Genomic DNA, 13,713 nt, shown 5'->3' with positions numbered 1-13,713 from the left:
ACACACACACACACACACACACACACACACACACACACACACACACATATATGGTCTTGTGATGTTGCCAATGATGGCTTCCAACTCCTTTTATAGCCCAGACTTTGACATTTATTTTGCCATCTTCTTGCCTCTACCTGCTAATGCCGAGATTACAAGATAGTCTACACTTTGCTGTATATTCTTTTTTTTTTTTTATTTATTTTATGTATATGATTGTTCTGTCTGCCTTTACACCTGCCAAAAGAGGGAATCAGTTCACATTATAGATGGTTGTGAGCCACCATGTGGTTGCTGGGAACTGAACTCACGACCTTTGGAAGAGCAGCCGGTGCTTTTAACCACTGAGCCATCTCTCCAGCCCCGTGCTGTATATTCTTTATTGTTGAAACTAACTCAGTAATTTTGGATTCCTGCTGTGCATTGGGTACTTACTAGGTGAAGGGGATGGACAGATTACTGAGTTGTCAGTCTTGTTCTAGAGGTGTGTGGAGAAGAGTGTGATATATTGTGACAAATGCTCTAACTGGGTTAAACAAAGCCATTTAGGAATCGATTGACGGGGATGCCTGATTCAGTAGACAGTATAACAGCACAACTTAAGAAAAATTGCGCTTAATCTCAGAGTTGGAAAGACAAGGAATCGATGTACAGGTTGAGGGTAAAAATGTCATCTCACACAGAAAGCAGTATGCCTAAAACATGGAGGTAGGAAGGTCTATAAATCATGTATAGTTCATGATATATTAAGCTCTAGTGGAGTTAGAAGTAGAAAGGAGGGAGAAGACAGCAGGAAGATAGTCTATAAAGAAGACTTTGACTTTTGTCTTATTACTGATGGAACACAAGTACTTTATATTCCAAAAAGACTAGGTCAGTGGAAAGAGTACTTTAGGTCAGAGCTGTATTAGACCTTTGCTGATTGAGATTGACAAGGATCAGAATTCAGGCCATGAAATCAAGGAGTGGGGTTGGGTAATGGACTTGGGAAAACTGAATGTAAAGCAGAGGTAAGGATCATACATTCCTGGCCTGAGTTCCTTGTGAATCCTGACAGCATTCACCAGTACAGAACAGACCAAGGGAACAGTGAATTTTAGAAGTTGTTTGAGTTTTGTGTATTGGTTTTAAAACTCCTTTATAGGGGAAGAAAAGGCATAATTTCTATGCACATGGAAGAAAATGGGGATTTTTATGTAGGCAGTATTTGAGTAGGTATTTAAATATGAAATGACGAAAGCCAGGTGTTTCCAAATACAGGAAGTAGCAAATGCAGAGACCTTTGCATGGAATCCTGTTTGCTATCTTCCAGGAGCTAGAAGGCCAGTGCCTTAAGAACTTGAGTGAGGGAGTGGGAAAATAGGAAATGATATCTAAGTATGTACTTTCTATGTAAGGTTTTAGATTGTGTAAGGATTTTAGATTTTACTTAAGGTGAACTAGGAAGCAAACAAGAATCTTAAGATAAAACTTAATTTGTATTTCCCTTATTTCTAGAACATAGTTTGTTAATTGATATTTGCATGTATATCTTTCTATAACATCATGTGTGTAGATTAAGGTAGTCATCATAGTTAGGCTGATGTCAAAGTAGAGCTTTTTAATCATCACTAAAAAGCTCTTTTGTCTTGTTGCCTTATAGTCTAACCATTTCCTTCACTTAAACCCCTGGCAAACACATATTTGTTCCCCAACAACACTATCATTTTATTACTGAGAGTTGCATAAATGGTTGTATGCATTATGTTACCTTTTGAAATTAGCTTTTTATTTTGGCTCTACCTAATGCCCTTGATCCATGCAAATTGTTGTATGACTCTATATTCATTCCTTGTTAATGCTGAAACACATACTGTTGTTAGGATGTTTTTTAAAAAGTCATTAGTTTGAAGGACTTTGGGCCCTCAAATTTGACATAAAAATTAAGATGAGGGTTGTATGTTGGGTGTGCGTGTGAATGTGCCAAAGTAGGAAGTGGTGAATGAGTCTGGTTCTCACTTCTGTGAAGGGTGCCAGGGTTTCCTCAGCATTCTCTGTTGTTGGACGGAAGTACCACTCTTTACAAAAGACATCTTGCCTATTTCACCAGAAAAAGGGAAAGGTTTGGTTCTTGAAAGGTAGCCAGGTTATGTGCAGTTACTTGGGTGAGCAGGTCAGGACCCTGCATGAGACGGGTTGAAGAAACAAATATTACTATTATTTTCACTAACAATAAATGAGAAGTGGCCATAAGGGTCCAGTGAAGTGTACCAAATGGTTGCTGTCAGTCACAACATGGCATAGAAAACCAGTGTTCTAACCAGGCCTCAGAAATGTGGCATGTCCATATGTGAAAGGGGTGAGGGCATTCACATACATGTGGAAGGGCAAGTAGTATGCTGAATACATGAAGAAAAAGATTGTGAGGCAGTAAGCAGTGATCAAGGCTTTTAACATTGACTTTGTGTAAAATACAGCCCAACTCCCAGCTTGATTTTTATAGCCCCAAATTAGAACCGAAAGTCTCATTAAACTATGGTACATCCAACAACAGTGTGGTTCTCAGTATTAACAAGGAATGAACTATCGATACATGTAACAATTTGGCTGGATCAAGGGCATTAGAAAAGGCACCGAATCAGTGATTCTTCTTTGACCACTGTTTGATACAAGGTTTTCTCCAAGTCATGTGTGGCCTTTAGTTTCCAAAGATAAAGGGTAAAGATGGGTGGATGGATGGATGGATGGATGGAAAGTAGGTAGGTAAGTTAGCTGATCGATCAATTGATTATGAACAGTTTATACATGTTCTTTGTGAAATACATTATCAAAAGAAACAGCTAGCCCTTTTCAAAATTACTGCGCCATGTGTCATTGAACTTAGCAATGTATAAGAAAATTGAATTGCTTTTGAAACATTGACAAAAATCCCACGGCTGGAACTGCAAGGGTCCATTTCTGGATCTTCTATTCTTTTGTTCTTTGGATCTGTCCTCCCACTAGTATCGTATTATTTCGATTGCTAACTTTCTCTAACAGTGTTCTTTTTAAAATTGCTTTGGCTGTTCTGTTTCCTTTTCATATTTGAAAAAAAAAATGAACCATTGGGATTTTGGTAGGAATTATACTACGTTTGTAGGTCAGTCTTGGAGAAAATTTAGATTTTTATTTTATTGACTTATTCCATGAACATAGTAGCTTTCTCCATTTATTTAGTTTTTTTTTATTTCTTTCCTCCACATTATGCAGTTTCTGGCATAAAAATCACACACATTTTTGTTAGATTTACACTTAGGTCTTACAAGCAATTGTAAGTGGCTACTATATTTTAAATTTTTACTTTTAATTATTCATTGTTAATATATATCAGTATAGTTGATTTCTGTGGATAAACATTGTGTTCTGAGACTTTTGAAAACTGTGTGTTTTTAAGTTTGGTTATGTGAGTTTTCAGTATACTTGTGAGCACAGACTGTTTTAATTCCTTTTTAGTTTGTGTGCCTTGTATTTCTTTTCTTGCCTTACAGCTTGGGCTAGCAATTTTTCTGGTTTAGGATATATTCAGTCTTTGATAGTGAAGGATGTGTTTGCTGTATTGTTTTTGTAGGTGCTATCTATCAGTTCCCTTTCTAGTTCTTGTTTGATGATTGGTTCTTGGACAATGCTATGTATTTTTTATACATCAATAACTAATTATGTGGTCTTTCTTCTCTAACCAGCTAACTTCCTTTTTAAAACATTCACTCTACAAAGTATGAGTAGATTATGATAGAACAAAGATGTAAGCAAAGAGACTACTTTGAAAATGATTGCAGTGATCCAGATGAGAGGTAGTAGTAGTTGGAGCCAGGGTTGTAACAGTACGGGGTGAGAAAAGGTCAGATTTTGGATGTGTTTCAAGCCCTGTGTGGGCAGGAATTGCTGATGAATTGTATATGAGGCATGAAAGGGAATTCAAGAATGACTCCCAAGGGTTTTGGCCCAAGCAGTTGGAAGCATGGGGCTGCTGTTGACTGAGTTGGGAAGAGTAGGGAAATGGCATGTTTAGACTGGGCTAGGCAGTTAGGAGCTTGGTTTGAACACATTAGCTCTGAAATGCCTTCTAGACTTACAATTCATAAGTTCAAGCAGACAGTTCATTCAATATTTAAAATGGAATTTAGGCAAGAAATTCAGGCTAGAAGTAAAACTTTGTCAGTTGAGGTAATGTAAGATAGATTTGTTAACAGCTGTAATTCCTTTCTGTTTGGTATTCTTAGTTTGGTAGCAAAGCAAAGAACTTTGTAAAAATGTTGATTGTTTCTGTTTATCAACATAGACAGTCGGCTATCTGATGTTATGGACACCAGAAGTTACACAGTTGGGAGATAATTTTGAAGATGGGTATTTTAAAGGTTACGTTTCTCTTGAAGCATTCTTGTTTGGTGGATGAGCAGTAGTAATATTAGTCATCTAAGAGTTCTTTACTAGTAATTCAGAGCTTTGTTCAAGCCTTTAGGGACTGAGGTAGCCCTGTAGATACGTTGACGAGCTTGGCACTATTCAGCTGCCAGATGGCATTCTCTGACAGCATTTCTTGTATATAAAACCGTCCAGAGAAGCCATGAGAAACCAGCATGTCAGTAGCTGACAAGGAGAGATGCAACTCAGAGAATCTGGTGAAGAGAAGGAATGATCCTCAGTCACAGACTTGATGGACAGTATACCTTCTGAGTCCCACTCAGATTTGCTTTATGCTTAACTTCTGGGAAATAGTTTTAAAAATACTGTCAGTTTTTTTCCTGCTGTAACTGATCATTACCGTTAGTGATATTTTCGCATTGGTGATTTATATATTGCCAGCATTGCTTTATTTACTCCTTTTTGTAGAACTTACCAACTTGTATTATAATTATCTTGTGTTTTTTTTCGGTATTTTGTTCTAATTTTTAAATATTTCTTTTCTTTTGGAAAAAGAAGTTTATTGTGTGTCCTGCGAGGCTGCAGCAGGCATGGCAATAGCATGTCCTGGCCCAGTAGTACTTTTAGTAAGCTGTACGGTGCTTTAGCACGTGGGCTGTTGTTAAAATTTGTGAATGAATGTTGCACCCAGCCCACCAAGGTTTAAAGCTAGTACAGTACTTTGAAAACAATTGCATTTAAGATTCCAGGTCATAGTTGGGCATCTTTTCTGTGTAAGGCCTTGATGCATTTAAATCCACAGCATTCTCCTGGAGAATGTACCATGATAACATCATCACCAGCCAAAGCCAGTGAGGTGTGTATTTTGCCTTCTACATTTTTCCCTAGTGGTGGTAATGGGTTCTGCAGATTCATCTTCTCTTTGGTCCAGAACATTGTTGACTGGATTACACATTGGGTAGGGTAGTCTGGGCTCTTTGAATATATAGTAGCATGTCAGGAAATTTCTGTGATCGACTTTCTATCTAGTCCTTTTCTATCTAGTCCGTTTGCAGGTAGATGGCAGAAGTAGATATAGGCTAAATTTTCTTTGTTAGTTTTTATACTTACAAAACATTTCCATACACGTTTTTATTTAGTGCTTTACAAGACAGTAACCCTGAGCCTTTACTGTTCTGGTCTACATTTAAGTAGCAGGAAAGTAAGTAATTTTTAAGTCATATTTGAGCATGGATGCTCATGTGTGTAGAGACCAGAGGAGCCCCTCCAGTGATCCTTCTTCCTCAGGAGCCAATCTGATGTGATTCTTTTTGATTTTGAGACAGGGTGTCTCTGTGTAGCCTTGGCTGTCCTGGAACTTGCTTTGTAGACCTGGCTGGCCTCAAACTCACAAAAGATCCGCCTGCCTCTGCCTCCTGAATGCTGGGATTACAGGTGTGTGCCGTCGTGCCCAGCTTCTGCTGTGTTTCTTGAGACAGGATCTCTTACCGGCCTGAGGCTCACCAGTTCGGCTAGGCTGGCTAGACATAAAGCGCAAGGGATCCACCTCTCTCTGCCTCCTAAGCCTGGGATTACAGAGTCCGGTCACCACACCCGGCTTTCTAAAAATCCAAACTTAGGTCCTTCCAAATGAGCTGTCTGGTAGTACTAAAGTGCTTTTATTTCCAGGTGCTTAGTGGGTGTGTGGTGTGTGCTTTTGTACATATTCGAACACACACACAGATAAGTACAGTCGGTCTATGGCGAGCCAATGGAATGTGTACGATGCTCTCTGGCATTGTGGGCACCAAGATAGAATATTTAGTGGCCTGGTTTAAGTATCATGAATGAGAGAAAATGGCAATAGAAGGCAGTGTTTACTCTAATGATGTGAATGAAGCCATATGTGCTCAACTGAACCATGTGCCTGTTTCAGTGATTATTCGCAGCACTAACCATACAAACACATTATAAGTCATTTGGCCCAATGCTTGACACTTAACACTTATTGCTTTAAACTTTCTCTTTTCGTTTGGTGTTCTTGATACTTTCTGTGTAGTTTCCCTTAGAATCTTGTTCTATAGCCTGAGGTGGCCTTGGATTGTTCAGGTGTTGAAATACAGGCATGAACCAATACAGTGAGCTTGATAGCAGATCATTTGTGATTTCTTGTAGCTAACTTGCTTGGCTTTTTTTTTTTTTTTTCTTTTCTTAATATCCCTTCTTACCTTTCCTCTTTTGCCTTCCCTAGGTCAGTACCCAAGGACTTCTACCCAAACTCTCAGTACCAGTCAACTGTAAAATTCCTTGCTTCTCATAAGAAGGATATGGTATGATCCAGTTTATATTTTAGGCAGAGAGGAGGCCTGTGGCTATTGTAAAATACAGTTTAGTAAAGCTATCAGTAAGACAGGCGTCACATAAGGGGTTGTTGTTAATTGGTTTTTAAGGTAATGGCTGAACCAGAGCATTAAGGTGGACATAGAGGAATGAATGCAAGAGACCTTTTTGGGAGTGAAACTTTACCATTGATTGTATTAAGATAGAAAAGAGTCAGAGACAGGACTTTGAGATTCCTAGCTTCAGAGCCACACAACTTATAATGGGTTGGAGGCAGTGGTTGAGTTTCGGTTGAGTTGTTTGTTTAGGCTGGTAGCGGTATTGTCAGGATGCTGGTTAGTTGTTCCAGACCCACCCGTTCTCTCCCTCACTGTCTGAATTCCATTGCTATTAGTCTAAGAGCTTCCCTTAGGAAAAAGTATGTTCTTTTTAGTCATAGCAAACAGGAGAGCTTGTTCTGTGTGGAGAGAAATTCCTTATTTCCTACCTTCATTCCTGTTCTTCTCTTGAAGTCTTCTGTGCCCTAGATGAAGCTTACTCAGAGGCTGTACCAGTGTCTACTGTCATCTCACCCCACCTCCCTGTAGATAGGTTAGTTTCTGTAGTTTATGGGAAATAGGTGAAACAGGTTGCCACACCTGTTGGAAGAAAACTGAAACTATATGCTATTTTTACAAATCAAATAGTAAATCTTTACAAATCAAATAGTAAATCGGTAAATAGGACATCATCTCATCAATAGGTAAAATTACTTGCATAACATAATAAAAACTTAATCCCCAAATCTGTATTTATAGATTTTATATGGAGATTTTAAAAAATCCACATATGTCATATGATTCTCTACCTTCTGAAATAGGAAACCTTTTATGCAGATGTACCTACCTTGCATATTAAACCCTTTTTTTTTTTTTTTGTAGAAGACAGAACAGTATTTGCCTCATAGCTTCAGAATGAATCAGAAACCCACATTCTATCTAACCAAAGGCCTGTCACTAAGCTGTGTAAGAAACATGTAAGCCATAGACTCTAGGTGTGTGTTGTAAGTGCTTAGCAGACACTTTGAAATGAAGCATTTTGTTGCTACTTTTTCGGTATCCCTTCCCTAATTTGCTAACTTAAATTAATTAATAACAAATTGTGAAATTCCTTACTGCCCAGTAAATAAGTTTGCAGATTTTTCATGAGTAGTGATTATCTAGGTTCTCATTTGGATGTTAAAATACCCATTGTAGCTGTTTAGTGGAGTTTTGTCCTTCTCAGTATGTTTTCTGGTATTTGAAATTACAAAGCAAAAGCCTGATATTTGAAACATTAAGAACATTTTACTAATTTTGTACAATTTATGTATCAACATTATATATAGGCAGTGTCCTCTATTTAAGCACATAGTCCATGTCACCAAAAAAGTAGAACAATAAGAGAAAATGATGATTCACAGTGTTTATTGGTCCACAGGAGCATTAGTAATGCTCAGTATAGAGCCCATGAGGACTGAAGCAGGGGAAAGGGAGGGCAAACTAGAGTTGGCTTTGAAGAAGTACTTTTAGTAAGTGTCAGAGTGGAAAAATTATATTCTAAGCAAAACTGTTGGGCACTGAGAAAAGAAAGGGGCAGGTTGAGTGTGTTTAAAAAAAAAAAACTGAATGGATTCCTAAGGATATAGGGACTGATGGAAAATAGAAGTAATAGATTTAAAAAAAAAAAAACAAACAAACAATAACAAATGCTGGTGAGGATGTGAGCAAAAGGAAACCCTTGTGCATACTGCTGATGGGAATGTAAGTTGGACTAGCAACTATGAAAATCAATATGAAAGCCTCTCAAAAGTCTAAAAATAGATCTATCATATGACCCAGCCAAACCACTCCAGTATTTGCCCAGAGGCCTCCAAGGCAAGTCACAGGTCCAACAGAGGAATGGATAAAGAAAGTGTGGAATATGCATGCATATGTTTTCAGCCTAAAAGATCGGAATTAGGTGGTTTTCAGGAAAATTGATATAAGTTACTGAATCCAGTCAGTTTCAGAAAGACAAATACCATATATATTCTCGTTCTCAGTTCCTGGATTTGATAAAACTACATTAAGCCATGTATTTAATGTGTGGCATAAACGTAGATGTGAAGCAGTGACGGGCCCTTAAGGGGAGAGGAAAAGGTGGAGGAGGGCAGGGTATGGCCTGTGCTCAGTGTTCACAATGCACTTGTATGCAGTGTCCTTCTGTAACAGGACCATGTATGATGAGTATACTCAAAGGGGTTTTGTTTTAACTTGACGTGGGTAAATTTCGGGCCGAGTGTATAGCGCAGTAGGTAGAATGCTTAGTTAGCATCCAGAGGCCCCCGGCTCAGCACAGCATCAGCCCTGCGTGGTGGTGCACAGCTGTAACTGCCGCTGGGGAGGTGGGAGCAGGGCCTCCGCTGCCCCGAGTGTGAGGCCAGGTTCTGCCTCTGTGTGTCTGTCTGTTTTTCGGGACAGAGCTCCTTTCTGCAGCCTTGGCTGTCCTGGACTGGCTTTGTAGACCAGGCTGGACTCAAACTCAAAGATCCGCCTGCCTTGCCTCCCTGAGTGCTGGAATCACAGGTGTGCGCCACCACACGCAGCTTGAGACTGTTTTTTGTTTTTTTTTAAGGTACATTTAATAGAGATTTTTTAATCTAAATTACATGAACCTAAAGATACCTGAGGATAGAATTTGAAGGAGAGGTGTGTGTGGAAGTGAAAAAGGGTTGAAATTTTTCTTGACTTGTTAGGATTCTACGCAGCAGACCACAGTAGCATCGACAGTTTTTTTGTTTTGTTTGTTTGTTTGTTCTCTTTTCTTTTTTTAAAACCCTGTTTTCACTCATTGACTGAACTCTCCCTATCTTAGCACCTGTCTACTAGTCTCAGCCTCTGAAATAATCACTGTTCTCCATTCCAGTATTATATGTGTATTCATATTTGGACATGTCACACTGAGCCTGGTAATGGTAAATAAGTTCACATTTTCAAAATAACCATATTTCAATAAAATTGGCTGTTTTTATAATCCTGGGTGTTTTATGCATTCAAAACCACTCCAAGGGAATCTGTAGCTTTCTTGAGACTATCAAAGGGCCCTTACTGATATACTAGCCCCACACCAGAAAAGGCATAGGAATGGGCTTTCGTGGGAGAGGCAAGCGGGAAAGAAACCTAGTGAGTAGTGTTTCTTAACTGTGTTGCTTCAGTGGCTGCACTGCTAGTGTGAGCTCTTCAAGCTTGTTGGCTCTCTCCACGATAGACTGAGCTGTAGAGAGCGGTCTGCGTAAGCAGCTCTGGGAATTAAGACTTGCTGAGGTAACTGGCAACTTTGGTATAGGCATGTGGCGGTGTGTTCATAAGTTAAAGGAGGACAATAGAAAGGGAAGGAGGGAGGCTTCCTCAGGGAAGTGTGGAAGGAGAGGGTCTGAACTCACAAAATGCAAATGGTAGTCTTAGTGAGAGAAGTCCCTACAAAGAGTAGCCAGACCTTGGAGATTTTACCCTTAAAACTTCAGGCCTCAGTTAACTGCTTCACAGCATAGAGAGGAAAAGGTAAACTTTGACTTTTTTTTTTTTTCCACAAAGCCAGACATACCATAATAGTAAAATGGAGTAAAACTTGGTGAAAAAAATGCTTACTGAACTTATCAAATGGACTCCAACATTACATCAGTAGAATAATACTGTAGATTAGTTCATGTTAGTGGTGATCATGGGTGTGGATAGCTTTAGGGATATCAAAAAATGGAAGAGGAGAATTTCAACACGTATTTTAAGAGTTCTTAGTAGAACCAGAATAGAGAGAAATTTTGTAAGTTTTCACACCTTAGACCAGAAACCACCATTTTGTTACCAGAATGCTAAGATGCAAGAATTACCATTTCAGTATTTAGTAAAATACTAAATTCCTATTAAAAAGGAATCAGCCTTTTTAAATCAGCCTGGGGGGTGGTGATTCAAGCCTTTAATCCCGGCACTTGGGAGACAGAGGCAGGTGGATCTCTTGAGTTGGAGACCAGCCTAATTTACAGAATGAGTTCCAGGATGGCCAGAGTTACACAGAGAAACCCTGTCCTGAAAAACAAAATAAGAACAACAACAAAAAGTCACAAATCAAAGCCTCTTAGGATGTTGCCTGTAATAAACTGCACAGGAGACTGAAGCAAAATGATAAGAAGTTTCAGACCAGCCTTGGCTGCATAATGAGACTGCCTCAAACCTCCCTGCCATTCTCCCTAACACCGACATTATTGTTACATAGCATTGTTGTGGCCATACTACATAATAAATACAGTTAGACCAAAATAAATAAGTAAATAAAACCAGGTATTATTAAGACATTTACTGTTACTTAACATTGTATGTATACATGGAAAAAAAGCCAAGGAAATAAATGAAATGGTACTGTGAATAATGAGATTTCAACATGATAGCTAGTTACAGAATTAAAAATACATGAAACTGATTCATCTACCTCCTTGGTAGTCTTTAAAGTGAAAGCCCTCTCTGAGAGTTAGTGACAGGGAATCTCTCCTGGCCCTTTTTGTTTGGTTGGTTTTGTTTTTGTTTTCTGAAAAACATGCAAATAAAACCCTGTCTCTCCATTTTGAATGGTATACTTCCATGTTAAGTTTTTAAAACTAATTTGAAGGAAGTGGTAGTATGAATACATTTTGAGTAGCTGTAAGGAAATGTTTTTTCTTAAATTCCTTGTGGCTGTGACACTTGCTTATACTTGGTAAATGGCAGAGGAGTTGTAATCCGATCTTAGAACCATATTTGGTAAATAATAATTTTCTGTGGAACCCACTGTTCTATCAGTAAGAGGGAAATTATTGCCCATATGTAGTAGAAGGCTTTTCTTTGCCTTAACTGTATAAAGATTAAGTTATATCATGGATTAATACTTTATTAGGTTTGCTGTTTTAAATTCTGTATCCAGAGCTACGTTTTAATAAGACTGTGTTGGCATGCATATTTTCATGTTTACTGGAAGGGAGAAAAAATTTACTCTTTGTTTTCTACAAACTGCCTTTGTATCCTAAATGTAAATCATGAAATCTGTGTTTATCGTCAGCTCTGAGAACTGAACTATCTCATGTATTCATTCTTGTAGTTATTCTAAAGCCAGTTTCGATAAATCAATTACATCTCTTAGAATGTGATGCAGTTTTATTACACCTAAAGCCTATTAAACATAGCTGTTAATTTAGTATTTATGAAGATGAAAGCTTATGTTTACCCACATTTTCAAAGCAGAAATAAAAGCAAACGGGAAAAGAATGCTTCTTTTTTATTTTTTTTTATTTTTTTTTCCTAGTGATGCAGAAGAATGTATTGGAAACCTGATACCCAGCAGGCTTTGGGTGTTTTGTGTACACAGTGACAGTGACGTTGTATAGCAGCCCATACAATGAAGTGTAGCCAGCTGTCTGCCCTTTGGTAGAAAGGACACTTTGGGTGGGAAAATATTTTAATTCAAGGCCATATTGAGGTGAAATTTGAACCAAAGTCCCTGTCTTCCCCAGATTCTTTTCTCTACAACATGCCGTCACTAAACATGGAAAGCTTGTATTTTCCACAGAAGAAAAGATGAAAGACTCTTGCTGTGTTTGTGTTGGATCGCATGTACTACAAATACAGGACATTTACCTGTTTGGCCCATCTGCCCTGTTTCACTGTTTCATCTTTGTCCCATCCCAGTCCTTACGTTTGATAGAACAGAGATTTCAGTTTACTATTGTGGGATTTGTTCCCTAGAGAAACTCCTAAAGGTGCCAGCCTCCTGAGAATCAAGTGCAAGGACATCCATCAGTCCTCGGCCCTAGAAAACTACCTAGTACAGCTTCAACCACCTTTACTAGCCACAATTTGTCTAACTTCTGTAGTCGCCACTTTGTTTTTGGCATGTGGCCTAAGAATGTTTTTAAACGAATGAGTCTGTTTTGGTAATAGTGGGTGAAGAAGCACATCTTAGGACCTGTTCTTTACCGCCCCCTTTAAGCGTTACCAAGGGTTTTTGAAAATTGTAACTTGAGCCAGACATGTGGCTCATGCCTTTAATTCCAGCACTCAGGAAGCAGGGGTAGACCGATCTCTGAGTTTGAGGTCAGCCTGGTCTACAGAGTGAGTTCCCAGACAGCCAGGTCTACACAGAGAGACCCTGTCTCGAAAGACAAAAAAAAAAAAAAAAAAATTGCAACTTGAAATTCAGTTCATTGCCAGGTCAGAACATATCTAAAATATTTCCTAGGAAGCCTCTGACCTGGAGAAATAGGAGATCACTTAAACTAGGAAGTACATAATAGAGAGTGGAGTAAAGATAACCTGAAAATGAAGACTTTGTAGCTTCAGTTTTATCCCTTGCAATAGGTCTTGCTGCTTGTCTGTTACAGTTGCACTGACCCCAGGCATAGACTGGTGTTAGGAACCATTGGCGAGTTCATAAAGGCTCCTTTCCACTCCCCAGGACGGGGACTTGGGAGGCTTGGGCAGCTGAAGACTGTCTACTGAAGCAGATAGCTTCCCCTGAAGCTCTGTTGAAGAAGCCTTTTCCTGCTTGAATGTTCTGTTAGCGGCTGTAGGGCTGCTCCTGCTTTCAGACCTCATGCTCTCTGCTCACAGTTCTTATTCTCCCTACCTCTAGTTTACTGTAGTTTCTCTTCTGCTTTCAAGGCTCCAGACCCAGTTCCTCGACCTGCCCTGGAAAAGAAGTATCCAGTAGAGATGAGCTCACCGCAGTTACTTAATTAAACATTTGTAAGCTGCAAATGAGCCAACCAAGGACAGCTACAGTTTGAATTTTTCTATTTCCAGGTATGCAAAAGTTGGGGCGCTCAAGCTTAGGCTGTGTGGTCTGTGACAACACACAGTTCACACTCACGGCTCTCTTGCTTTCAGACAGATTGGCATGATAACCTCCTAACGTAGTAACGTGGCTAGCATTGACTTGAAGCTCAGCTGTTGCCTGAGTCTGTCTAGTCTGTCTGCTGGTCAGTTTAGGAGG

General features: G+C 39.1%; 1 protein-coding gene across 2 annotated transcripts in view; it reads left to right on the top strand.

The window, feature by feature from the left end:
• The first annotated feature begins 13,288 nt into the window (after positions 1–13,288).
• The window catches only part of Tab2 (TGF-beta activated kinase 1 (MAP3K7) binding protein 2), a 30,906-nt gene continuing 30,481 nt past the window's right edge, over positions 13,289–13,713 (top strand). The window contains exon 1 of one of the 2 annotated variants that reach the window (XM_055608061.1): positions 13,289–13,523. The gene's annotated coding sequence lies outside the window, so the exon portion shown is untranslated. The remainder of the gene's footprint in view (positions 13,524–13,713) is intronic. The other variant, XM_055608058.1, reaches the window with a different exon arrangement.

Source organism: Psammomys obesus, unplaced genomic scaffold (genome assembly GCF_907164565.1).
Source record: "Psammomys obesus unplaced genomic scaffold, mPsaObe1.curated_primary_1811, whole genome shotgun sequence".
In the NCBI taxonomy this organism is placed as follows: Eukaryota; Metazoa; Chordata; class Mammalia; order Rodentia; family Muridae; genus Psammomys; species Psammomys obesus.
The sequence above is the reverse complement of the archived record's forward strand: the minus strand, read 5'-3'. Positions and strand labels throughout refer to the sequence as shown.